Source organism: Danio rerio, chromosome 7 (genome assembly GCF_049306965.1).
Source record: "Danio rerio strain Tuebingen ecotype United States chromosome 7, GRCz12tu, whole genome shotgun sequence".
In the NCBI taxonomy this organism is placed as follows: Eukaryota; Metazoa; Chordata; class Actinopteri; order Cypriniformes; family Danionidae; genus Danio; species Danio rerio.
The window spans coordinates 77,820,733-77,847,283 of record NC_133182.1 but is presented as its reverse complement, the minus strand read 5'-3'; the positions used below and the strand labels follow the sequence as shown (position 1 = coordinate 77,847,283).

The 26,551-nt window shown below is 38.2% G+C and overlaps 1 protein-coding gene across 17 annotated transcripts in view; it reads left to right on the top strand.

The window, feature by feature from the left end:
• The window catches only part of sipa1 (signal-induced proliferation-associated 1), a 102,751-nt gene that overhangs the window by 14,378 nt on the left and 61,822 nt on the right, over positions 1-26,551 (top strand). For 7 of the 17 annotated variants that reach the window (XR_011016446.2, XR_012382878.1, XR_012382877.1 and 4 more), the window contains exon 1: positions 15,364-15,615. The exons of the other annotated variants lie outside the window; for them this stretch is intronic. The gene's annotated coding sequence lies outside the window, so the exon portion shown is untranslated. Of the gene's footprint in view, positions 1-15,363; positions 15,616-26,551 lie in introns of those variants that run through there. 17 annotated transcript variants of the gene reach the window in all.

Below are 26,551 nucleotides of genomic sequence, written 5' to 3'. Positions count from 1 at the left end.
CATGAGGCTTCATTCTCCATATGAGAGGCGTCTTTAACCTGCCATCATTAAAAAAAGCCTTCTCCTTCTGTCATTTCACTGTTATTGAACATAATTTTAGATTTGTTTTGTTGTATTTTATGTTTTGTTTGGCTCTTGACCACAATCTGCTTCAATTCCATGTCAACAGTTCCTTTAGAAGTATTATTCAGCATACAGGAAAAAACATGTCGTGTTCAATACTCATTTTCCCTCTGTAAATAAACCTGCCTTGCCTTTGTCCTTATACAATGTCTTTTACTCAATCTGGTAAAAAGTCCTATAGATATAAAGACAACTTGACTATATACATTATGTTGGTGAAATATAGTGGGAATGGATGAGAACATGTGAACTGAAAGAGGGAGGCAGGCGCAGGTGCAGAGGCATCAAAATGCACAGAGTGGACAGTGTAACACCAGCATAATGAATGTAGTGATGAAGGGAAGCTTCTCACTGTCTGTCCTTGTGTGAATGTGTGTCTCTTTCTGTCTTTCACTGCATCAGATGCTCTTCCTGCTCACTTGGGCGAAAAAAGCCCCGCGCCTGCAGAGATCAACACATACATGCATGCATACATACATACAAATGAAGGCGCACTACTTCTGTTTTCATACAATGCAGATTAGTCAGCCTGATCTCACGAGGAAGCATAACTATTTTTTGTCTTGCCAGTTTAGGGGCTAATTCGCAATTAGATTTCAGTCGTTTGAAAATGTAAAATTTTTTTAAAAGGGGGCGTGGCAACACCAAACCCTGCCCCTAAATCCAACCGTCATTGGTGGACGAGAAAATTATACTGAATTATGCAAATGAGATTGCAGAAAAAGTTACGAATTGTCGTGAGATCATGTTGGATTAACTATAATAGATTTTAAGTCTGACTTAACTTTTTTGGGGGTTAACTTTTATTTATTGTTTGGATTATTTTAAATATTTCGTTTAAAATTAAACTGTAATTTTAATTCATAAATAAATATTTAATTTTAGAGTGGCACGGTGGAGCAATGGGAAGCACATTCGCCTCACAGCAGGAAGGTGGCTGGTATGAGCCCCGGCTGGGTCAGTTGGCATTTCTGTGTGGAGTTTGCATGTTCTCCTCGTGTTGGCGTGGGTTTCCTCTGGGTGCTCCGGTTCCCCCACAGTCCAAACACATGCGCTATGGGTGAATTGAATAACTAAATTGGCCGTAGTGTATGTGTGTGTGTGTGCAGGAGTGTATGGGTGTTTCCCAGTGATGGAAAGGCATCCGCTGCATAAAACAAATGCTAGATAAGTTGGCGGTTCATTACGCTGTGGCGACCCCTGATTAATAAAAGGACTAAGCCGAAAAGAAAACGAATGAATGAATAAATGATAAACAGATAAGCAGAGATCAGTCAAAACAGACTCATCCAACTGACCAATCAGAGCAGAGCTAGCTTATTCAAGGGGGAGGGGCTTACAGAATTTAAAGGAATAGTTCACACACAAAATGAACATTTACTCGCGATTTACTCTCCCTCAGTTGGTTTCAAACCTTTATGAGTTTCTTTATTCTGTCGAACACAAAAGAAGATATTTTGAAGAATGCTGAAAGCCTGTAGCCATTGACATCCATAGTAGGAAAAACAAGTTTTAAAACAAGTAAAAAGCGAGCAAATGATGACAGAATTGTCCGTTTTGAGTGAACTATCAAATTAAGCACTAAATTAATTTCAATTTGCCATAAAAAAATTACAAAGATTTCTGATTTTAGATGCATTTAAACCTGAGACTCCAGCCTAATAGCAGGATGCAGACCGGGAGCAGTTGCAATCTGAGCAGCATGCAATGCTTTTTAATGCCCACCCCTATAACTCAACCCCTCACAGTCAATAGCTCCATTAGGTGCATTGTCTGACATTGCATCTCTGATATATGCAGTCTCAGCTTGCATCATCAAGCCTGCATGCATCCAGATACTAATGCAATATTTGGACTCTTTAAAAATGCTACATGTCCTGCTCTTTAACGACAGTCTTTCACAGAAAAATGAAGTCATGTTAAAAATAAGCTGCAGTGCACTTCCTATTTTTCACAAGGTCACACATGCAAAAAAAAAAAAAAAGAAGGCTGACAGAGGAAGTCACCTGAACTCAACATAAAAAAAACAAGCAAGTAGTAGTGGAAGACGGAATAAAACACTCTCATCAACTTCATGTCTTTGTGTTGTTTTCTGTCATGCAAGTTCCTCTTCCTCTTTATTTAAAATCTCACAAAACCACCTGCAGTTTCCAGTGCCGATTAGAAAGCACTCAAAGTCCTCATTTTTCACGCCGTGAACTTCTCTAACAAGAGAGCTCTGATGTGTCCTATCTTTGGGTACATTTTCTCACATGCAGACATGCAACGTTGGCAAGACAGCATCATTTTATCATACAAGAACCAAACTGTAAACTTCCTGCTTGAGGTTTTGCTCTCGTTCTCAATTTTGCATTGAAGGTCGAGCAAAAATCGTTGACTTTTTTTTGGCATATCCTGAAAGTGATCTGATGGTTCGCTCATGAATAACTAAACGTCTCTGTCAGCCTCTTTGTCCTTTTTAAGATGATGCTTATTTGCTACATTTTCTTGTGGACAATTTTTGTCTGCTCTCTGCTATTTTTATCTAGCAACTGTTTTTCTGTGACACTGAACATATAATAGCATTTATTTTTTATTTAGTGTTCAGTGTCGGATGCTAAAAATACAGCGTAGCCTCCAGCGCTGAGGTGACCTTGCATAAGTGCTGTGTTTGGGGAGCTACGGTGCTGCCAGATTTCACTTGGGTTTTTCTCTGAATGCCAAAACAGGCTCATTTGAAATGCTTGCTTCAGCCTACATTTTACTACATTAAACTACAAAAACAATACTTAAACATACATTGAGTGCAGTTTCTATGTTAAATGAACACTAGGGGGCAGTATGACACAGACTTTTGTTCCTTTTCACACTAATGACATTTACAGGGACATATTATTGATGAATAAAGGATTATTTTCATACAGATCTTTACGCAACACACAAATAAACACCACAAAACAACTTTATGTTGTCTATCATTTGTAATTAATATGTTTGTTTCAGCTGTCTATTGCAATATGGGCATTTTTCTGGCATGGTCAGTTTGCTCAGGAGCTCACCTTGTATGATGTTGTGTTTGTGCTGCCGAGCGCTTGAGTTCCAAGTGCAGTGGACTTTCATAAAACCGATAAAGCAATGTAAAATCAAGTTTAAACTGTGTTTGCAGTGCACTTCTATAACGTCTGCTTCTGAAGTTTATTGGTTGGATTTAGGGAAGCTAGCTGATCTGTATAAAAGTGTCAAATTCTATTGGACGTGTACAAGAAGGACGTTTATCTAAAACAAAGCACACCCTAAGTAATGCATTTTAGATTTGCAAAAATGTACGCAGTGGATTTATTGTCTAAAACGAGCAACAAAACATACTCAAACACGTGTTTGACTGCCTGTTTCTGTTAAATGAACTCTAGGGGGCAGTATGATGACAACAATTTTTGTTCTTCAAACTAATGATGTTTACAGGGACATATTATTGACAAAGAAAGGATTATTTTCATGCAGTTCTTCACACAACACCAAACAAACACCATGAAACAACTTAATGCTGTCTGTGATTTGTAATTAATATGCTTGCGTCGCCTATCTATCTCAAGATGAACAACTTTTCTGGCACGGTCAGTTTGCTCAGGAGCTCACCTTGTATGTGTTGAGCTTATGCTGCAGGGCGCTTGGGTTTGAAGTGAAGCAGGCTTTCATAAAACAGATAAAGCTATGTAAAATCGAAAGTTAAACTATGTGTTTGCAGTGTACTTTTCTCTCATGTCTGCTTCTGAAGTCTATTGGTTGGGTTAAGGGAAGCTAGCTGATCTGTAAAACAAGTGCCAAATTCTCCTGGAAGTGTACATGACGGATGTGTACCTAAAACAAAACACACCTTTAGTAATTCATTTTAGCAAAATGGTACACAGCAGATTTATTGTCTAAAACGAGCAACAAAACATACTCAAACACATGTTTGACTGCATGTTTCTGTAAAATGAACACTAGGGGGCAGTATGATGACAACAATTTTTGTTTTGTTTTTCAGACTAATGACGTTTACAGGGACATATTATTAACGAAGAAAGGATTATTTTCATGCAGTTCTTCACACAACACCAAACGAACGCCACAAAACAACTTAATGTTATCTACAACTTTTCTGGCATGGTCAGTTTGCTCAGGAGCTCACCCTGTATGTGTTGAGCTTATGCCGCAGGGCGCTTGGGTTTGAAGTGAAGCAGGCTTTCATAAAACAGATAAAGCAATGTAAAATCAAAGTTAAACTATGTGTTTGCAGTGTCCTTTTCTATTGCGTCTGCTTCTGAAGCCTATTGGTTGGCGTTTCTGAAACCTACATAATGAATTTCCGTGTGGAGTTAGCATGTTCTCTCTGTGTTGCCGTGGGTTTCCTCCGGATGCTCCAGTTTCCCCCACAAGTCCAAACACATGCGCTATAGGGGAATTAAATAAGCTAAATTGTTAGTATGTGTCATGGTGTGTATGGATGTTTCCCAGAGATGGGTTGCAGCTGGAAAAGCATCCACTGCAAAAAACATATGCTGGATAAATTGGTGGTTCATTCCACTGTGGCGACCCCGAATTAGTAAAAGGAATACACCGAATAGAAAATGAATGAATGAAATTTCAAGTTGTGCTCTCAGGGTTGACCTCGGTTAATAAATGATTTATAACCCTGATACTCATTCTTGTTTTCATAAAAGCAAACTTGCATGCTCAGCCATAAAAGGTTAAATAGTGCAGAGTACAGTAATGTCTGAAACTCGTCTCTTTCAATATCGCTGTTAAGTGCTGAAGTGGAATCATCATCCATCAATAGTCGCCGCCTGGAATTATAGATTTTATTTTACTCGCTGCTAAACATATCAGCTGTTTATAAACATCGATATGTGCTGAATAATTCACGACATCTCCATTATGATATCAACTTGCAGTGACAGACTGACGTGAAGTTATTATTCTGGAGGAAACAGCACTCCTGGATTGAGAAAGAGAATAGTACATGTATGGGGCGGCACGGTGGCTTAGTGGTTAGGACTGTGGCCTCACAGCAAGAAGGTTGCTAGTTTGAGTCCCGGCTGGGTCAGTTGGCATATCTGTGCAGAGTTTGCATGATATCCCCGTGTTGGCGTGGGTTTCCTCCAGGTGCTCCGGTTTCCCCCACAGTCCAAACACATGCGCTATAGGAGAATTGATTAACTAAATTGGCCGTTGTGTATAAGTGTGTGTGAATGAGTGTGTATGGGTGTTTCCCAGCACTGGGTTGCAGCTGGAAGAGCATCCACTGTGGAAAACATATGCTGGAATAGTTGGGGGTTCATTCTGCTGTGGTGACCCCTGATGAATAAAGGGATTAAGCTGAAGGAAAATGAACGAGTGTTAATAGATGAGGGAATACTGTAAATAATAATGGTAGTTAAGCTTAGTCAGTCCACTAACTAGTGTTTGCGGCTGAAATCTGAAGTGTGAAGTGAAGTGTAAAGCCTTTTGTAATTGATTAACACATGTTAATATAAAAAAACCTCAAACACAAACACAATGCTGAATTAGGGTCTTAAAAAATGTACGGTTGGTCAGTTTTTCAGCTTCAGATTCATTCTGCAAAGCACATTTTTATTAACATTATTGTTCATGCATACATCTTATAATAATATAAATTTATCTGAATTTCATTATTTTTATTCATTCATTCATTTTCTTTTAATCTCTTTATTAATCAGTGGTCGCCACAGCGGAATGAACCGCCAACCTGTCCAGGATATGTTTTATACAGCGGATGCCCTTTCAGCTGCAACCCATCTCTGGGAAATACACACTTGTTTTTATTCAATGTTAATGATGAACACTAGGGATGGGCGATGTCGACCAATTTGGCATTGTAAGATGTCTAATGTGAAACATTGCAATGATGGCATCGTCGTCATGTGAAAAGTGGGAGGTCGGGGGTTAAAGGTGGTGTGTCTGAAGAGCGGTGGCGAGGGGTGAGAAGGGTGCGCTTCTTATTTGAGGCCCAGGAGGGAGATGCACGATTTACATGAGATTATCACTCGTTTGCTGGCATCCGGGAGTCTCTGTGCATTTGCAGGAGATTCCCAGAACTTCCAGGAGACTTGGGATGTCTGAATATCACGTTTGACAACTATAGTGTGACACCATCCAGCGGTAAATCCTTGATAAACTGTACGACGTGCACTGCTTAGTGGAGCTCAGACGAGCGCATGACAGTGTGTGTGTGGTCACGTGATGTGCGTTTTCAGCGGACGAAGGGCTGTTCAGACATGCTAGGTAAGTGCTAGCTGGATCATTTTCGTTCTAAAATGCCATTTTAACACTAATGCCGAGTTCAGACTGCAGGACTTTCAAAGTAGTCGTGTCTCAGCTGTTTTCACACTGCATGACTATCTGGGCTGGCGTTTCGTCGCTGCTTTGTTTAGACTGCAAGATGGATCGGCGACAGGGACTTTCACATTGCATGACTTTACTATAGGGAGAATCGCCGACAACTTCGTCCAAACTACGTCTCACAGCCAAAAACATGTCGTATATCTTTTGTTATTGACTACATAATGAGAAAGAAGCCTTTAATGGGGTAGAACATGTACATGTTTGCTCACCTGGGTTTAAAGGGAATTAGCCATTTCTCCTCAACGTTGATAATAAACTCATTTCTTTCTGTATGAAACGTCAAACAGACACGGTTGCTCCTGAGTCCTGTCAAACCTCCACTAGTTTTTCCTTCATTTCCTGGGTCCAAATAAACCGAAAAAGAGCGCTTTTAACTTCTCCCCCAGCCTCCCGCTGGCCTGCAGCAGGTATACACACACGCACACACAAGTGAATGCTGCTCTCTCATTGGCTGTAGGCGATCGCTGATGTTATTTTCAGTCAAAACTCAATTCACACGGCATGATTTGAATCGACCACAGCTCCAGATATTCAGCACGCCAAATATCTCGCAGGCATCAGCGACTCATTGGTGATTCTCTCAGATCGTGTCTTTGATCGTTCATACTGTGTGATTGTCACTCACGTGCACGAGCAGCGATTTGCCTGTGATTTCAGGCATTTGTCTGCGATTTCTCAAAACCTGTCTGCGAGCCAAAATCAGGGCTAAAATCACGCAGTCTGAACTAGACATAAGACGTATTAGTGTAAACGGGGCCTGAGTGTGTATTTTTTGCGAGCGGGTATGCAACGGGGGCAGGGCGGAAGATCGGCGATGCCGGCTCAGCATCATGTTGTCTATTGGCCATCGGCGATGGATGATGGCATCGTCTATCGGCTCAACCCTAATGAATAATTAAAGGGGATCTATTAAGCCCTTTTTTAAAAGATGTCAAATAAGTCTCCGATGTCCTTAGAGTGTGTGTGTGAAGTTTCAGCTCAAAATACCACACAGATAATGTTTATAACTCTCTGAAACGGACCCTTTTAGGCTTTAATCCTAATTGTGGAGTTTTGGTGACTGTCGCTTTAAATGCAAATGAGATTGTGCTCTTTTCAGAAATGGGCGGAGCTACAAATGCCTGTCAGCACTGTGGCATATTCAAAAACAAGACTAACATCATATGCTAATGAGGGAGAGATGGTCACTAGTGGGCGGGGCTTTCCCTCTGATGACACGTACAAAGGGAGAATGTCAATCAAAGTGTTTTTGCAGACTGATTTCATCAAGTCTGAGGATAATTAAATAAATACATGTTTATCATTAGAAGCTGGATATACTCACATGCTGACACACAACTGTGTTTAAACCCCTTATAAGAGTGATTTCTGCATAATAGGACACTTTCAATGTTGCAAAGATGTGAAGGAAACAAAGTGTTGAGAAATACGTCGGTTTCTTTCACCTTGCTCTACTAGGCCACACAGGATGATGGCATGACAGTTTCATCCTCTTTGCATATATAAAGGTCAACCAGCGTGTCACATCACTTCCTGTTAAACAGGAAGCAGAACCTAAAATAAGGGTGAATGTCCGCGTCAGGCTAGAAACATAGGATGCAGCCCCTCTGAATCAAATCCTCACTACTCTGTGCTTTGTTTGTGCTCAAAAGTCAAAGTATTTTAGATTTATTTGATAAGCAACACGGTGGCTCAGTGGTTAGCACTGTTGCCTCACAGCAAGAAAGTCGTTGGTTTGAGTACTGGCTGGACCATTTGGCATTTCTGTGTGGAGTTTGCATGTTCTCCCTGTGTTGGTGTGGGTTTCCTCCGGGTGCTCCGGTTTCCCCCACATGTCCAAACACATGCGCTGTAGGGGAATTGATGAACTAAATTGCCCATTGTGCATGAGTGTGTGTGTGTGTGCATGAGTGTGTGTGTGTGTGTGTGTGTGTGTGTGTGTGTGTGTGTGTGTGTGTGTGTGTGTGTGAGAATGAGTGTGTATGGGTGTTTCCCAGTACTGGGTTGCAGCTGGAAGGGCATCCGTTGTGTGAAACAAATGCTGGAATAGTTGGTGGTTCATTCCACTGTGGCGACCTCAAGCCAAAGGAATATTAATGAATTATTTATTTAATAGAAATAAAACATCGGTCAGTCTATTGTCATTAGTTTTTCAGAAATATTATTTGAGTAAACAAATATTTGAGTGTCAAACACCAAAAAAAATGTATTTAGATGGTAATTTTAGGTAAGTACTTGGGTAATTTAATGTCTTCAATAGTAAACTGCATTAGCAAATATTAGCAGCATGACACTTTTGCCTAAATATTTCAGAAAAAAACGCTATTTTTTTAAACATTTGCATATTTTAAAATATATATTTTAGAGAAAAATATTTATGACATTATATATATTTTTTCCAGATATATTTTAAATTAATTATTTATTAAAAATGATTTGCCCTGCTGTGAAGTTGTTTTCCCAAACAATGTTTAACAGATTCAGGAATTTTTCACAGTATTTGCTAGAGTATTTTTTTTTTTCTGGAGAAAGCCTTATTTGTTTTATTTCAGCTAAAATTAAGGCAGTTTTTAATTGTCCTAAAACCATTTTAAGGTCAATATTATTAGCCCCTTTAAGCAATATTTGTTCTGAATAGTCTACAAACAAATCACAGTTATACAATGACTTGCCTAATTATCCTAACTTTACCCTAATTAACCTAGTTAAGCCTTTAAATGTCTCTTTAAGCTGTATAGAAGTGTCTTGAAGAATATCTAGTCTAATATTATTTACTGTCATCATGACAAAGAGAAAATAAATCAGTTATTAGAGATGAGTTATTAAAACTATTATGTGCAGAAATGTGTTAAAAAAACTGCTCTCCTATTAACAGAAATTGTATGTGTATATATATATATATATATATATATATATAAATTATAAAATATATCTTATATATTATATTATATTTATATCAGAATTATAAAAACTGAAGAGGTGTAGAATCACCCAAAATCATCATTTTTTATTATATAGTATTGATATATTAGTATTTACTTGTAAATTTGACTATTATAATTTGACTTGTAATTATAACTCTAAATAAAATCTGTTTTGATTTATTGTGACATGTTTCTTTCTGATATTACATGTTCTGTGCACACTGCCACTATAAATAAAAGTTATTTTTTGAAGGATTTGACATGTGGCCCTTCACTTGGTTTGCGAAACTTGATGTGGCCCTCGGGTCTAAAAGGTTTGCCCACCACTGGCATAATAAGAAAACTGCCATTCATCAAGTTGTGTCAAAACAAAACATCAAGTGCATTTGTAACCTACGGAAACAAACATTACAATTCTGTGGAAACATTCAGGACTCCATTATTATAAGTCTGACAAACACAAAACAGCACTTAGAAGCTTTAACACAACCTTTATTTGTGAATGCATTTTCAATAAGTGTAGTGTCAGAATTGTCCAAATGTGCAAATGGACCTGAGGCCAGTTATTAAATTATAGGTAAGAAATAAAGCGGAAGGATTTCAACCGGCTGAGCTGATTTGTGAAATAATGTAATGTAATGTAATCGCATGCGTTCAACTCCAACCTCAGAAACCTCTAAATGAGACAATCTGAAAAACACAAAACAACATTTACTGGGGATTTATTGACTGAGCGAATGCAAATAACAACAGAAGGTCCATTCGCTGAGTTAAAGCAGCAGTTTAGTGTGCTTTTGTCCCCACACTAACAAATTAGTATCCGGCCATTGCTTTTTATTTTAATCGCCTGCATTATTCATACAGTCAAGCCTGAACGCTTTTGTTGAAATGTAAATAAAAGCTGAGAAATATATCTTTTCCATGATGATGCCTCTTGTGCATCGTCTTATTATCTTTTGGGAGAAGCACGAGTCATTTCCAGTCAATCAAAAAACTTGCTGGTTGAATAAAAGTCATTTTAGGCTAGAATTAGCCTGAGGTATGAATAACTTCGGGCTTGACTGTATGTACGATAAAAGCATATATATATATAGTATCATCACTTATCAATCATCATAAAATATCAATATCAATAATAATAAAATAATCCCTCATAAAATATAATAATAATAATAATAATAATAATAATAATTTAATATTTTTTACAGTGGAGAAAATAAAAAATATTGTCTGATAGAAAAAATCTCATATTAACACATTAATAATAATTGTTAAAGTTCACTATTCAGTCAAATTCACAATAATCTTACATGCATTGCTTTTAGAATATACAGATCAATCATAAAAACTTGATGAAACCACAAATCTTGGATAAAAGAACAAAGCTGGAAGGGCATCCGCTGTGTGAAACATATGCTGGAAAAGTTATCGGTTCATTCCATCGTGGCGACCCCAGATTAATAAAGGGTCGGAGCTGAAGGAAAATGAAAGAATGATTGTTGTTAAAGGAAAGATCAAAGTCCCACAATGCATTTCAAAAGCATAAATATGAATCCCAAAACACAAATATTTTTACAGTGTGTGTGTGTGTGTGTGTGTGTGTGTGTGTGTGTGTGTGTGTGTGTGTATACAGTATTAGCCCCTCTTTGATTGTTTTTTTAATTAATTTTTTTATTTATTTCCCAAATGATGTTTAACAGAGCAAAGAAATGTTCACAGTAGGTCTGATAATATTTATTCCTCTGGAGAAAGTCTTAATTGTTTTATTTTGGCTAGAATAAAAGCAGATTTTTATTTTTTAAACACCATTTTAAGGTCAATATTATTAGCCCCTTTAAGCTATATATTTTTTCACAGTCTACAGAACAAACCACTGTTATACAATAACTTGCCTAATTACCCTAACCTGCCTAGTTACCCTAATTAACCTAGTTAAGCCTTTAAATGTCACTTTAAGCTGTATAGAAGTGTCTTGAAGAATATCTAGTCTAATATTATTTACTGTCATCATGGCAAAGATAAAATAAATCAGTTATTAGAGATGAGTTATTAACACTATTATGATTAGAAATGTGCTGAAGAAATCTGCTTTCTGTTAAACAGTAATTGTGGAAAAAATAAACAGGGGAGCTATTAATTCAGGGGTTAATAATTCAGACTTTAACTGGATATAGTTACAATTACATCTATTTTCCACAACTAATTAATCATGCATGATCTCACAACATTAAAAAAAAAACACACATTAACAAGTGAACCAGAAAGTCAGAAGGTACAGAAGATAATCATATTGACACTATGAATTATTCAGGAGATTCAGAAATGCAGCATCAGTTATTTATGCATTGTAAACATAAATGACAAAAAGAAGCATAAAACAATCTCCAGTACAGAGAGAGTTCAAAATATCCCTCAACCAGAAACAGAATGCAGAGCACCAGCAGCATCGCATGCAGAAAACACGAGTAGTTTTAATGTAATTAATGGGTTTTGCTTTGCATATGATGAAGACTAGGCGGCACGGTGGCTCAGTGGTTAGCACTGTCACCTCACAACTAGAAGGTCGCTGGGTTAAGTCTCGGCCGGGTCAGTTGGCATTTCTGTGTGGAGTTTGCATGTTCTCCCTGTGTTGGCATGGGTTTCCTCCGGGTGCTCCGGTTTCCCACACAGTCCAAACACATGCGCTATAGGGGAATTGATTAACTAAAATGGACGTAGTGTATGATTGTGTGTGCGTGAATGTGAAAGTGTATGGGTGTTTCCCAGTACTGGGTTGCATAGACTGAGTAAAACACATGCTGAAATTGCCGGTTCATTCTACTGTGGCAACCTGTAACGTCCACTACTATGTGTATATACCACATTATGTATGTGTGTTGCCCTTTAAGAGCTGCACCCCAACACATGCAATGTGTGAGGAGAGAACAAAAGGAGTGTGTGCGCTGCTCTTCCCCTCTAATTGCTATACTTTTACATATTGTTTACTTTTATTTAATGTTTTGAATTGTAATTCTTGTAATGCTGAAGAAGGCTAACTATAAATGTTTGAGTCTGAAATGATATTTTCCTCTTGAAGCTCTTTTTTCCACTGGAATCTAAGCTGAAGGAAAATGAATGAATGAAAAAGTATGGCTTTTTAAAATGCATTCACACAGATAGACAGATAGATAGATAGATAGATAGATAGATAGATAGATAGATAGATAGATAGATAGATAGATAGATAGATAGATAGATAGATAGATAGATAGATAGATAGATAGATAGATGGTATATGGATGGATGGATGGATGGATGGATGGAGGGAAGGATGGATGGAAGGATGGATGGATGGATGGAAAGATGGATGGATGGAAGGATAGATGGATGGATGGATGGATAGATAGATAGATAGATAGATAGATAGATAGATAGATAGATAGATAGATAGATAGATAGATAGATAGATAGATAGAAAGATAGATGGGTATATGGATGGATGGATGGATGGATGGATGGATGGATGGATGGATGGATGGATGGATGGATGGATGGATGGATGGATGGAAGGATGGATGGATGGATGGAAGGAGGGATGGATGGATGGAATGATGGATGGATGGAAAGATGGATGGATGGAAGGATAGATGGATGGATGGATGGATGGATGGATGGATGGATGGATGGATGTATGGAAAGATGGATGGATGGAAGGATAGATGGATGGATGGATGGATGGATGGATGGATAGATAGATAGATAGATAGATAGATAGATAGATAGATAGATAGATAGATAGATAGATAGATAGATAGATAGATAGATAGATAGATAGATAGATAGATAGATAGATAGATAGATAGATAGATGGGTATATGGATGGATGGGTGGATGGATGGATGGATGGATGGATGGAAGGATGGATGGATGGATAGATAGATAGATAGATAGATAGATAGATAGATAGATAGATAGATAGATAGATAGATAGATAGATAGATAGATAGATAGATAGATGGATGGATGGATGGATGGATGGATGGATGGATGGATGGATGGAAGGATGAATGGATGGATGGATAGATAGATAGATAGATAGATAGATAGATAGATAGATAGATAGATAGATAGATAGATAGATAGATGGATGGATGGATGGATGGATGGATGGATGGATGGATGGATGGATGGATGGATGGATGGATGGATAGATAGATAGATAGATAGATAGATATAGACAGACAGATGATTGGTTGGATAAAACAAATGCATTAAGAAAACATGCAAGAAATCTCCGATAATGACCACAGACAACCTGAAGTGATAAGATTTTAGCAAATAAATGCAAATCTCAATGAAGGTAAAGCTACAACTCTTCTATGAAATCTCCAGGATGGAAGTGAAACTGAAATTTAAATGTGTGGAGTGACAACGGGGTCTCGGCTGTTTGCAAAAATCAGAAAGAGGAAGCAGACACTGCGAATAACGAAACTTGTTAAGGCCAAATCCACATCCAAAAATGTGTACAGTGAGCCTGTAGCTAAGAATAACCTGTCAGTGTGTGAAATCCTAATTCAGACAGACTTGATGCCATTTTACAAGTGTCCTATCATGCATAAAATCACACTTTAAACACAGTTGTGTGTGAATATAATCAGCTTCTAATGGTCAAAATGTATTAATTGTATTTTTGATAATCAGACTTGACGAAAACAGTCTGCAGAGACACTTTGATTGACATTCTCCCTTTGTACATGTCATCAGAGCGGGAAAGCCCCACCCACTGGTGATGATCTCTCCCTCATTAGCATAAACAGCCCTGAGTGAGAAGTACCCACCTGCCGTTAGCAAAGCAATGGGCCGTAATGGCAGCTACACTAGGATCTCCATAGAAATGCAGCAAAATCTGCTCATATTTCCATCAGTTTCAAACGACAACAATTTGGATCACATATCGACTGAATAGAACAGAGATATGATCACGAACTGTAAACTGGATAGATGGATGGACGGACAGGTAGAAAGATGGATGGACGGATGGACAGGTAGAAAGATGGATAGATAGATAGATAGATAGATAGATAGATAGATAGATGGATGGATGGATGGATGGATGGATGGATGGATGGATGGATGGATGGATGGATGGATGGACGGACGGACAGGTAGAAAGATGGATGGATAGATAGATAGATAGATAGATAGATAGATAGATAGATGGATGGATGGATGGATGGATGGATGGATGGATGGATGGATGGATGGATGGATGGATGGATGGACGGACGGACAGGTAGAAAGATGGATGGATAGATAGATAGATAGATAGATAGATAGATAGATAGATGGATGGATGGATGGATGGATGGATGGATGGATGGATGGATGGACAGGTAGAAAGATGGATGGACGGACGGACAGGTAGAAAGATGGATGGATAGATAGATAGATAGATAGATAGATAGATAGATAGATAGATAGATAGATAGATAGATAGATAGATAGATAGACAGACGGACGGACGGACGGACGGACGGACGGACGGACGGACGGACGGACGGACGGACGGACGGACGGACGGATAGATGGATGGATGGATGGATGGATGGATGGATGGATGGATGGATGGATGGACGAACAGACAGACTGGTAGATGGATAGATAGATAAATAGATAGATAGATAGATAGATAGATAGATAGATAGATAGATAGATAGATAGATAGATAGATAGATAGATAGATAGATAGATAGATAGATAGATAGATAGATAGATAGATAGATAGAAATGTCCCCACAATTCACAAAAACAACACGTGTGAATGAGAGAGAGAGAGAGAGAGAGAGAGAGAGAGAGAGAGAGAGAGAGATGAATTCGTCAAATCCTCGTCGTTCACCTTTAAAACCCATCCTCACCGCAGTGCACGCGTGCTGGAGCGGCGCGCGCACCGGACAGTCTCGCTGCACCACTGCACCTGCTCTCTGCTCTTCTCGAGGCTGCAAATCACAGGAAGCCGCTGTGCAGAGAAAACGACACATTAAACCGAGCCTGGGCTTCAGCATTAAACACCTCAATCGAGCAGAATTACGCGACGGGAAACAAGAAAGCGGAAGGCAGCTGTCAGACATCGCTTTGTGCTGTTTTTTTTACGCGACTGACACCGAGAGCACTGATGCAATGGGCACGGAAACCGAAGCGGCGTCCTGTAAGTCACAAACCATCAGCTCATTTTTTAGCTTCTTTGTTCGCTCGCTTATACTTCGTCCTGTTCCGGTTTGCACTGCTGAAATGCAATAAATAGGGCTCGTATTGCTATTTTTCTTTCACATTTCACGCGAGCATCCTTTGTTGTTGTGTTGAACGTGCATGCTTTGTTGTTTACGGATAATAATAATAAAACATGCATTCATTCAATCGTTGATTATGAAGAGCATGCATGCACACTAGCCCCTTTTAGCGATTTTTATTTATTTGCATGCAGTTTTACTTCATGGATGCTCTCGTGTGAAGGAAAAGACATCATCAGCACAAAAAAAGCGATGCGGAGAAACACAGGATTTGCTCAGGAGCTGTTCTGGGCTCAGTTGATACATATGTATACTGTATATATTGAGGGTTTAGTCCAGACGTCTGTGGATGCGAATGCTGGAGCCATGCATTGATTCAATGTGGGAACATGATCCATATAAGGCCTACTGTATGTGCTTGATACGATCATGAGGGGTTTCATGAAATAAGACGCTGTTAGCATTAGAAATGAGCACAATGGCACACTTAGTAGATTCAATATTGTGTGATTTGTTACTCTACAAAGTTTGCACAGATAATAATATTTGATTTGCAAGCAGCCCAGATGCTGAACTGTAGCCTATATATCTTTATTAACGCTCCTGAAATATTCGCTGTTTTACATCTGACCAAATGCTGACACATTTCTTCAATGGCAAGCCAAATTATCCTTAAATGTATTGCTGTAAGTAATTTTGGATTGTGTGTGTTTTATTTTGTGGTGCAATTCATTTGTAATGCAGTGTTAATTGTGATATCAAACGGCTACTGTCTGTCTATACAAAAAAATACAAATAAAAAACATTTACATATGCAAATTCTTTCGCATATAGGCTCCATTTAAGGATCACATGACTCAATATTTGCATAATTGCCATTAAATCTGTATACTGTGCCACTGTACATAGGTTTGACCTCTATTTGTAAACACAAATCAATTGAGTTAACTCAGTTGTTCTCCCAACACAAATCGGTTCAGTTAACTTAATTGTTTCTACAAATTTGAGTGGATTGAACAAAGCAATTATGTTTCGAAAAACTCAAGAATTGTGTTGATTTAGCTTATTTTAAATAAGTACATTTTTAAAAAGTGTGTAAACAGTATTATTTTAGTGCATTTGTCAGCAAGACGTTATTTATTCATTAAGAAAATAATATAAATGGTAACATACTCTTTTTATCCATTCATTCGTTTTCTTTTCAGTTTAGCCTCTTTATTAAACAGGAGTTTCCACAACGGAATGAACCGCCAACTTATCCAGCATCTGTTTTTACGCAGCAGTTGCCCTTCCAGCTGCAACCCATTTCTGGGAAACACCCATGCACTCTCATTCACACACATAACCTGCAGATAATTTAGCAACCAGAGCTCATTCTGAAAACGTAGTCCCGCGGATGTTTCTGGAGACAGCGGAATACGTCCCGGGGGGTACGTATGGCCGCGTTTATTTTTTTCAAGCGAACGCTGCGGGGCGGTGTGACGCCGTTCCTTTCGCGCTTGCCTTACCTCCTTGTGGAGGGCTTCCCCGCTGCAACCCGTTTGTCCACTCAGCTCAGCGTGTATGTCGGCAGGCTCGAGATGCGGAGAGGGGTCGACCACGGCGACTGGTTTCGAGTCCGGGGAAGAGCAGTTCCAGCAATCAGGTAAGACGAAAACAGAATCCCAAAAATTAAGTGAACGAGTTTCGTGACAGGGTGAGAACGAAATCCGAAAACGCGGTGGAATAAAAAAAAAAAAAATCAGGGCTTTTATTTTTTGGACGGCTTTTGTGAACTGTTGCTCGGGTTTAGGGAAGCGAGCGGGCGGGCGGGTCGATTGGTACAATTGGTTGGGTTCGGGGAAAGAGGAGGGCGAGTCGGCCGATTGGCCAGTCGCGCAGTCAATCATCCGGTCAGTCAGACAGCGGCCTCTCTCAGATTCGCGAAAACAAAAACTGCAGCCGTACCCGCCAGGACATATTCCGCGGTATCCAGAAACGTCCGCGGGACTACGTTTCCACAATGAGCCTGGGTTGTAATTTAGCTTACCCAATTCCCCTATTGCGCATGTGTTTGGACTGTGGTGGAAAGCGGAGCACCGGGAGGAAACCCACGCCAACATTGGGAGGACATGCAAACTCCACATAGAAATGCCAACTGACCCAGTCGAGGCTCAAACCAGCGATCTTCTTGCTTTGAGGCGATAGCGATACTCACCGCGCCACCCATATCCTTAACCCCTTCAGACCCTGCGTCCATTACAATGGACATCACATGACATCCCATGTTTTTAGGGAGAGTTAGTTAATGAATTAGTTAGGGCTTTTATTACAATGCTCCTCAATTGATTGAATGCTGCTATACCATATATATCTGCATATATGGTTTTATAATATTCTATCAATATGAATAAGAATATAAAACATTTATGTTGTTTTGTAAGGGGCAGTTTCTGCTTACAATTTCAGGGCAAGACAGAGATGAGTCACTAGCTATGTTTCCATCCACCTGTTTTAATTACAAAATGCGCATAAAAAAACAGTTGATGGAAACGCCATGATGCGCATAAATTTTAAAAATGCGCATGAAAAACGTATGCGCCTAACTGGGTAGGATAAACTTTTTATTCGATAATAAAAGATGCGCATAAACTGCGATGGAAACACTTTTAACGCACAAACTCCAGCATGCGCATTAAAAAAGGTCATGTGATTTTGTTAAAAGAGATCATGTGATGCTTAAAATGTGTGTGAATGGACAAAACGTCAGGCTGAGCACATTATAAAACATCTGAAATGTTGATTTGGTCATTATAAAACGCCTTACCATTTCAGTATTAGTGTTATTATATTATTAATGACCTCCAGAATCAAGAGCGCCTGTGCTCCGCGTCCGACACCATCAAACGCCACTGCGCGCTCACTGCATATCAGGATTGTCTTCTGAGGCGCATTCATTTAGAAAAGATTGATGCAGCTTCTCCTACTGCGGCAAATGCAGTTTTTACTGTTGATATTTGGCGCCAGTTAATCAGGAAGTGACGATTTTGTTCGCTTTGAGTCGTTGGATGGAAACGATGCTTCATTCGCACAACTTTTATGCAATAATCCAGTTTTGCGCATAAAGTTTATTCGCATTTTTGGATGGAAACAGCTACTGTTACCAGAGGTAGAGGGTGAAATTGAGGTTGAGGCAGAGGAAAGTCAGGAACTTTTTTGTGTGTTTTTTTTTTATTTATGATGGTATAATGTTAGGTACAACTGTTTTGACCTGATGTCCACTACAATGGAAAAAAAAAATACACCTAAAGATTGATGATTTTTTTAAATAATAATTTGATCTCATTAATGGGAGCCTCAAGAACTGTGAAAATATATTTTTTTCTGAAATTTGCAACATAATTCAGGTCTGAAGGGGTTAAATTTATCTCTTTAGGTAATTCTGGATTGTGTGTGGTTTGTTTTTTATTTGTAAGGCAATTCTAAGTGTGATATCAAACGGCTACTGTCTGTCTATACAAATAAAATACAATAAAAATAAAATAAAATACATTTACAAATGCAAATTCTTTCTAATACAGGCTCCATTTAAGTATCACATGACTCAATAATATTTGCATGATTGCCATTAAATCTGTATACTGTGCCACTGTTCATAGGTTTGACCTACATTTGTAAACACAAATCAATTAAGTTAACTTGTTAATTGTCTCTACAAATTTAAGTGGATTGAACATAAAGCATTTAAGTCCCAAAAAAACTCAAGAATTGTGCTGATTTAGCTTATTTTAAATAAGTCAATTTTTAAAAAGTGTATAATCAATAATTTGTTAGTGAATTCATTCATAAAAAAAATTATATAAATGATAACTTACTCTTTTTATTCATTCATTCATTTTCTTTTCCACTTAGTCCCTTTAATAATCAGGGGTTTTCACAGCGGAATGAACCACCAACTTATCCAGCATATGTTTTACACAGCAGATGCAACCCATTTCTGGGAAACACCCATACACTCTCATTGACACACATACACTGCGGACAATTTAGCTTACCCAATTCCACTATAGCGCATGTGTTTGGACTGTGGGGGAAACCGCAGCACACGGAGGAAACCCACACCAACATGGGGAGAACATGCAAACTCCACACAGATATGCCAACTGACCCAGCTGAGCCTTGAACCATATTGAAGAGACAGATGTCTTTAGCGACTTTTACAGTCAAGTAAAAATAAAACTTGTAATTATTTTAATATATATTGGACGCCTGACTATTGACACAACTATTTTTTGATTTATAATGACATCATTTATTATCCTTAATTTTGATTAATAATTCACATTGAATAGATTTATAGTGCAATAGTGAATAGTAATGTTTTATATTTATCTTAGAGGTGTACAATTGAATTTATAAGCATGCAAAATTGAATCTGAGATCAGTCAAACAGAATTAATATGTTAATTCACTTGTAATTATATGTCATTTAATTACGAATGATCAAAATTAGATTTTAGCAATGTGTCTGTAAATTCATTTGCAATCACATGATTACATTTAGGCTGTCCATAACTGCATTAAACTAGTCATATTGAATAAAACTAAATCTCAGTAATAATTTTGATTTAAAATAGAAATTAAGATTTTTTTAAAACAGAATTATACTGTAGATATCATCAACTACAGTATTACTATAGTAAAAATGTAAATACAGGGATTCACCATAGTAATTCTCACTAGTCAGAATTGCACTTGAGAACTCTTTTCACAGGCAACTCATTATGGTAATTGCACCTCATGAATATTTATGGGGGCTTTTAAAAAAAGCGTTGTGGGCAGTGAAGGAGTGCGAGAAAGAGCAGGAGTTTTAACACTGATTTTTAAAGGGGTCTCTGTATCTCTGGAGTTCGCTAGATTCAATTATGAATGGAAATATACTGTAGTAATTTGTTTTACATGGAAAGCGCACAGAGGAATGTTGAATGTGTTGTCTAAATAAGCTTTAAAATGTGTTTGAAAATTGCAAAGAGAAGGAGATCTTTTTTATTGTAATTAATGGGTTTTGCTTTGCATATAATGAAGACTAGGCGGCACGGTGGCTCAGTGGTTAGCACTGTGGCCTCACAGCAAAAAGGTTGCTGGTTTGAGTCCCAGCTGGGCCAGTTGGCATTTCTGTGTGGAGTTTGCATGTTCTCCCCGTGTTGGCATGGGTTTCCTCTGGGTGCTCCGGTTTCCCCCACAGTCCAAACGCATGCGCTATAGGGGAACTGATTAACTACATTGGCTGTAATGTATGAGTGTGTCACATTGTGAGTGTGTATGGGTGTTTCTCAGGTCTGGTTTGTGACTGGAAAGGCGTCCGCTGTGTAAAACATATGCTGGAATAGTTGGTGGAAAACGAATGAATGAATGAACAAATGAATGATGAAAACTATCCTCATTTATTTATTTATTTATTTATTTTACGGGGATGTAAATAAGACGCTCAAAAATGTCATACAGAGTAAACCACTGTACAACAGAAAAATCTGGTCAAGTTCAGATTTAGAATATTTTTTTTTAAATATTAAAAGACGTATTTTAGGATCATATTGCAGCCCAAAAATACTATTATTATTTTTTAATATATATATGATTTTATAATTATCTTTATTGGTATAGCACAGATTTTACAGACAGGAAAGTATGGGGTGCAGAGATAGGGGAAGGATCGGTGAAGGACCTCAAGCCAGGAATTGAACTCGGGTCGCCGTGAGTATCTCAGTGCTATGTGTCCAGGGCCGGCGCGTCCATAGAGGCGACCTAGGCTACTGCTTAGAGACAGCACCCTCAACACCCGCGTCCTCAGTTATGTCCGCGACACCTCCCTCACCCCCCACCGCCTTAGTTATATAATAGAGAGGATGGCGTCCGCGACACCCAGCACCCCATACACCCCCCCCAACTCCCCCCCCCCCCCCCCCTTCAATTTGACAACCGGTCATTTAAGTTTTCACTTTCGGGTTGAGGGCGGCGTGATTGTCCTTTGCCTAGAGTGGCAGTTCAGCTTGCTCCGGCCCTGTATGTGCCGATGCAATAGACCAGGGGTCACCAATCTCGGTCCTGGAGGGCCGGTGTCCCTGCAGGGTTTAGCTCCAACTTGCTTCAACACACCTGCCTGGATGTTTTAAAGTATACCAAGTAAGAGCTTGATTAGCTTGTTCAGGTGTGTTTGATTAGGGCTGGAGCTAAAATGTGCAGGACACCGGCCCTCCAGGAACAAGTTTGGTGACCCCTGCAATAGACACTAGGCTAAATTGAGAATTTCCTTTATTGATAGATGCATAAACCTTGTAAATCAGCTGTTTAGTTGTTTGTAGTTGAGTGGACAGATAAGTATGCATTTATTTTTCCACAAGCCAGCACAAAGCCATTCTGCTTGATTTGTAATAAGACAATTGGAGTTGTAAAGAGAGAAAAAGCAGAACTATAAAATGAAACGCGGACATTTTGAATGCCTTATCAACAAAATACAGATATAAGAGCCGCAAAACTACAACACCTAAAGTTTTCATTACACACCTTTTGTATTTTTCATGTTTGTTTGGAGAGAGGTCTGGATGCAGGCCTGGTGCAGTTGGCCCGTATGCAATGCTTATTAATGCCCACCCAACCCTACCTGTCACAGCGACAACACTAGCTCCATTGAGTGCATTGTGTCTGACATTGCATCTCTATGCAGTGTCAGCTTGCATGGCTGCATCCATGGGTCTAACTTTTATTGTGTTTTGTACAAAAATGCACTTATATTAGTGTTTTTTTGCCACATTTTGCCTTGGATTTAATGTGTTGAATGCAAATGCCACTTTATTTAAAGAAAAATGCATAGTGTTGACTTGTGATGCATGTTCTAGATCAGGGGTGTCAAACTCAATTCCTGGAGGGCCGAAGCCCTGCACAGTTTAGTTCCAACCCTGCTCCAACACACTTACCTGTAGGTTTCAAACAAGCCTGAAGCACTCAATTAGTTTGATCAGGTGTGTTTAATTAGGGTTGGAACTAAACTGTGCAGAGCTGCGGCCCTCCAGGAACTGAGTTTGACACCTGTGTTCTAGATGTTTATTAAAAAACAAGTTGTGTAATACCAGTTGTTCCGGACCTTTGACCTAAATAAAAATTCAGATTTGGACCTTTTAATGTAGACATTTGAGTACTCCTGCACTAGGCTATTGGTGTAGACCTAAAAATATGAATTAATTCAATTCAATGTTCAATGAATTAATTGTCATTCTTGACTCGTTTGTGAGCAGTAAAATATTATAAACATTAATGTAAACACCAAATCAGAATCAGAAAGAGCTTTATTGCCAGGTATGTTCACACATATGAGGAATTTGTTTTGGTGACAGAGCTTTACAGTACAACAGAATGACAGAGACAGGACAAAAAACAGATAATAAATATATTAAAAATCAGAAGTAAGTTATGACTGCAAATATACAAATTGACAAGTATATGTAAAGGTACAGTTTAAGTCAGAATTATGTGCCCCCTCATGAATTTCTTTTTTAAATATTTCCCAAATGATGTTTAACAGAGCGAGGAAATGTTCACAGTTTGTCTGATAATATTTTTTCTTCTGGAGAAAGTCTTATTTGTTTTATTTCGGCTAGAATAAAAGCAGTTTTTAATTTTTTAAACACCATTTTAAGGACAATATTATTAGCCCCTTTAAGCTATATATTTATTTTATTTTATACAATAACTTGCCTAATTACCCTAACCTGCCTAGTTACTCTAATTAAGCCTTTAAATGTCACTTTAAGCTCTATAGAAGTGTCTGGAAGAATATCTAGTCTAACATTATTTACTGTCATCATGACAAAGAGAAATAAATCAGTTATTAGAGATGAGTTATTAAAACTATTATGTGCAGAAATGTGCTGGAAAAAAAATCAGCTCTCCGTTAAACAGAAATTGGGGGGAAAATAAACAGGGGGGCTAATAATTCTGTAATAAAACTGTATATTACTATATACAACGTTATATATGCAGCTGTTATTGTAATGAAAAAAAAGCAAATGTCACATTTGGTTTAAAAAAACTATGCATACTATGACCTTTGACACTAACTGGTTAAACCAAATGTAAAAACTGCATTTATTACACCTAAATTAAAATAAATAATAAGACTTTTTCCCTGAAGAATAAATGTTACAGGAATACTGTGTCCTTGATTCGTTAAACAGCACTTGGGAAATATATGAAAAGGTCTTGAAATTTCACAGGAGGGCGAATAATTTGGCCTTTAAACTGTGCCTGTGTGGCACGATATCCGATCCGAGTAAACTGTAGGTCAGAATAATTTTATTAAAGCGATAGAGATCAGACAATGACATTAATCTACCTCTCCATTCTCCAACAAGCCAAGAGTTAGAGATCCTGAATGAGGCTGTGCGCAGAAATCATGCAGATCTGTCATGATATCTATATTTTGTGGTATGATATATTGCACCAAAATACATTGCGATAAGTGATAATATTGTCTGTTTAAGACCATTTCATGCCACTCATTATATAATATCATCACAATGCAAGTACACTCTTCCAAAGAACACATCAGATTTCATTCTTAATAATATTTTATTTAATTATAGTCATTTTAATAATCAGGCATTGGAGTCAGAATGTGGCGACGCAGTGGTGCTGTCGCCTCACAGCAAGAAGGTCGCTGGTTTGAGCCTCAGCTGGGCCAGTTGGTGTTTAAGTGTGGAGTTTGCATGTTCTCCCTGTGTTTGCGTTTGTTTCCTCAGGGTCCCCCAAAGACATGCGGTGCAGGTGAATTGGGTAGGCTAAAGTGTATGAGTGTGAATGAGTGTGTGTGGATGTTTCCCAGAAATGGGTTGTGGCTGAAAGGGCATCCGCTGTGTAAAAACGTGCTGGAAAAGTTGGCGGTTCATTCCGCTGTGGCGACCCTGGATTGATAAAGGGACTACGCCGAAAAGAAAATGAATGAATGGAATCAGAATGAGGCTGTGATATCTGCTGCCAGATCTATTTTCATTCAAACACACACATGAAAATATACTATAGTAATTTATAGTAAACTTCAATTCAATTCAACTGTTTATTGTCATGTGCACAGTAGAGAAACACGTTTCCCTGAACGATGAGATTCTTACTTTGCCGTCCACAGTGAAGTCATACACACAACATACACATCATACACAGAAGTGACTGAAGTATGAATGTAAAATGTAAGTATATAAATATCTATGAAAGTAAACAATATATAAAACTGATTTCAGTAATGAAACAGATGAAAACAATGTACAGTGGTTCTTAAATTGTGCTTATTATGCAAAAAGTGCCTAGTGCAATTGGCTTATGTGCAAAAAATAGTGCAAACTGGGATGGAGAATGTAGTGTTGTACTGAGCAGAAAAAGAGACTGTTGTGTGCGTTGGGTATCTGTTTAGAAGTCTGATAGCTGATGGGAAGAAAGAGTTCTTGAGTTTGGCAGTCCTTTATCTCACACTCCTATACCTCAGCCCTGAGGGTAGGAGTGTGAATAATCTGTATTGTGGGTGAGTGGGGTCTTTCAGGATGGAGGCAGTTCTCTTGTGGACTCTGTGATGGTAGATCGTCTGCAGAGAAGGCAGTGGGGACCTGATGATCTTCTCTGCAGTCCTCACCACTCTCTGCAGACGTTAAAGTTTATTAAGCTCATGTTGCATGTAGGCCTGTCACAATAATCAATATATGGACTTACACACATGATCACATGATAAACACTATAATGTTTTAACCATACTGACACTGACACCTCCAATGACACCCGCAATCAGCTAAAATTGTGGTAGAATTGTTTTTTTTATGTATGGGTGATTCATATTGCATCGCCAAAAGTGATTGAGCTCATGATCATGTGTTGTGCGATGAGTCCATATATTGATTATTGTGACAGGCCTACATGCAACATGAGCTTAATAAACTTGGCGGTGCGTGCTTTATGAGTACTTTCCGATGTGTTTGGTGAAGTTTGCAGGAAGCCCCTATTGTGCAGGTCAGCTGGGTGGATGTGGTCTGATCTACACCATAGTCTGCGTGCTATTTTTGACTGAGAGGAAGTGCATAAAAATGAAAACCATCGTACCTTAGCAACCACATCGTGTTTTCGCTGACATTTAGGCCTTGCGATACTTATTTCTTACATTTTTTGTTAGACATGGGAATCATTCGCTTGCTACTATTGAACTTCCTACATTGTTTTTTTTTTCTTTTTTTATTGAACATTTTGATTTTGAACAAAGCCCGAGATCCACCCAACACAATATGTAAAATAAAAATAAAAACAGTAATGCTGTAATAATAAGTACAAAATCCGGATTGAAAGATACATGATGCAGTCTCTCTCATATTTGACCAAAATTTTACAGTTTTTTTTTTTTTTACTGCCTCCATTTATTTTGGCATTCCAGACTAATAATGTCCAGTAGATCAGTTGGAGCAGATGGATTTCAGAATTGTTTTTTTTTTGCAGCAGTCAGAACAACTGACAGAGTCCTTTTTTGGTTGATGGATAAGGAGAGTGATGAATCGTCCAGCATAAGAAAAAAGCAATGGGTCGCATTGGATCTGAGTTTCCAGTAGTTCTGATAAAAAAGTCTCGTACTTTTTTTTTTTTTTTGGGTGCGTGTTTAAACAGACATATACACATTATTATTATTATTATTATTATTATTATTATTATTATTATATATTTATTATTATCATTATTATTATGATTATTGTTATTATTATATTATTATTATTATTATTAAATTTTATATTATTATTATCATTATTATTCTTTTTATTATTATTATAATATATATATTTTTTATTATTATTA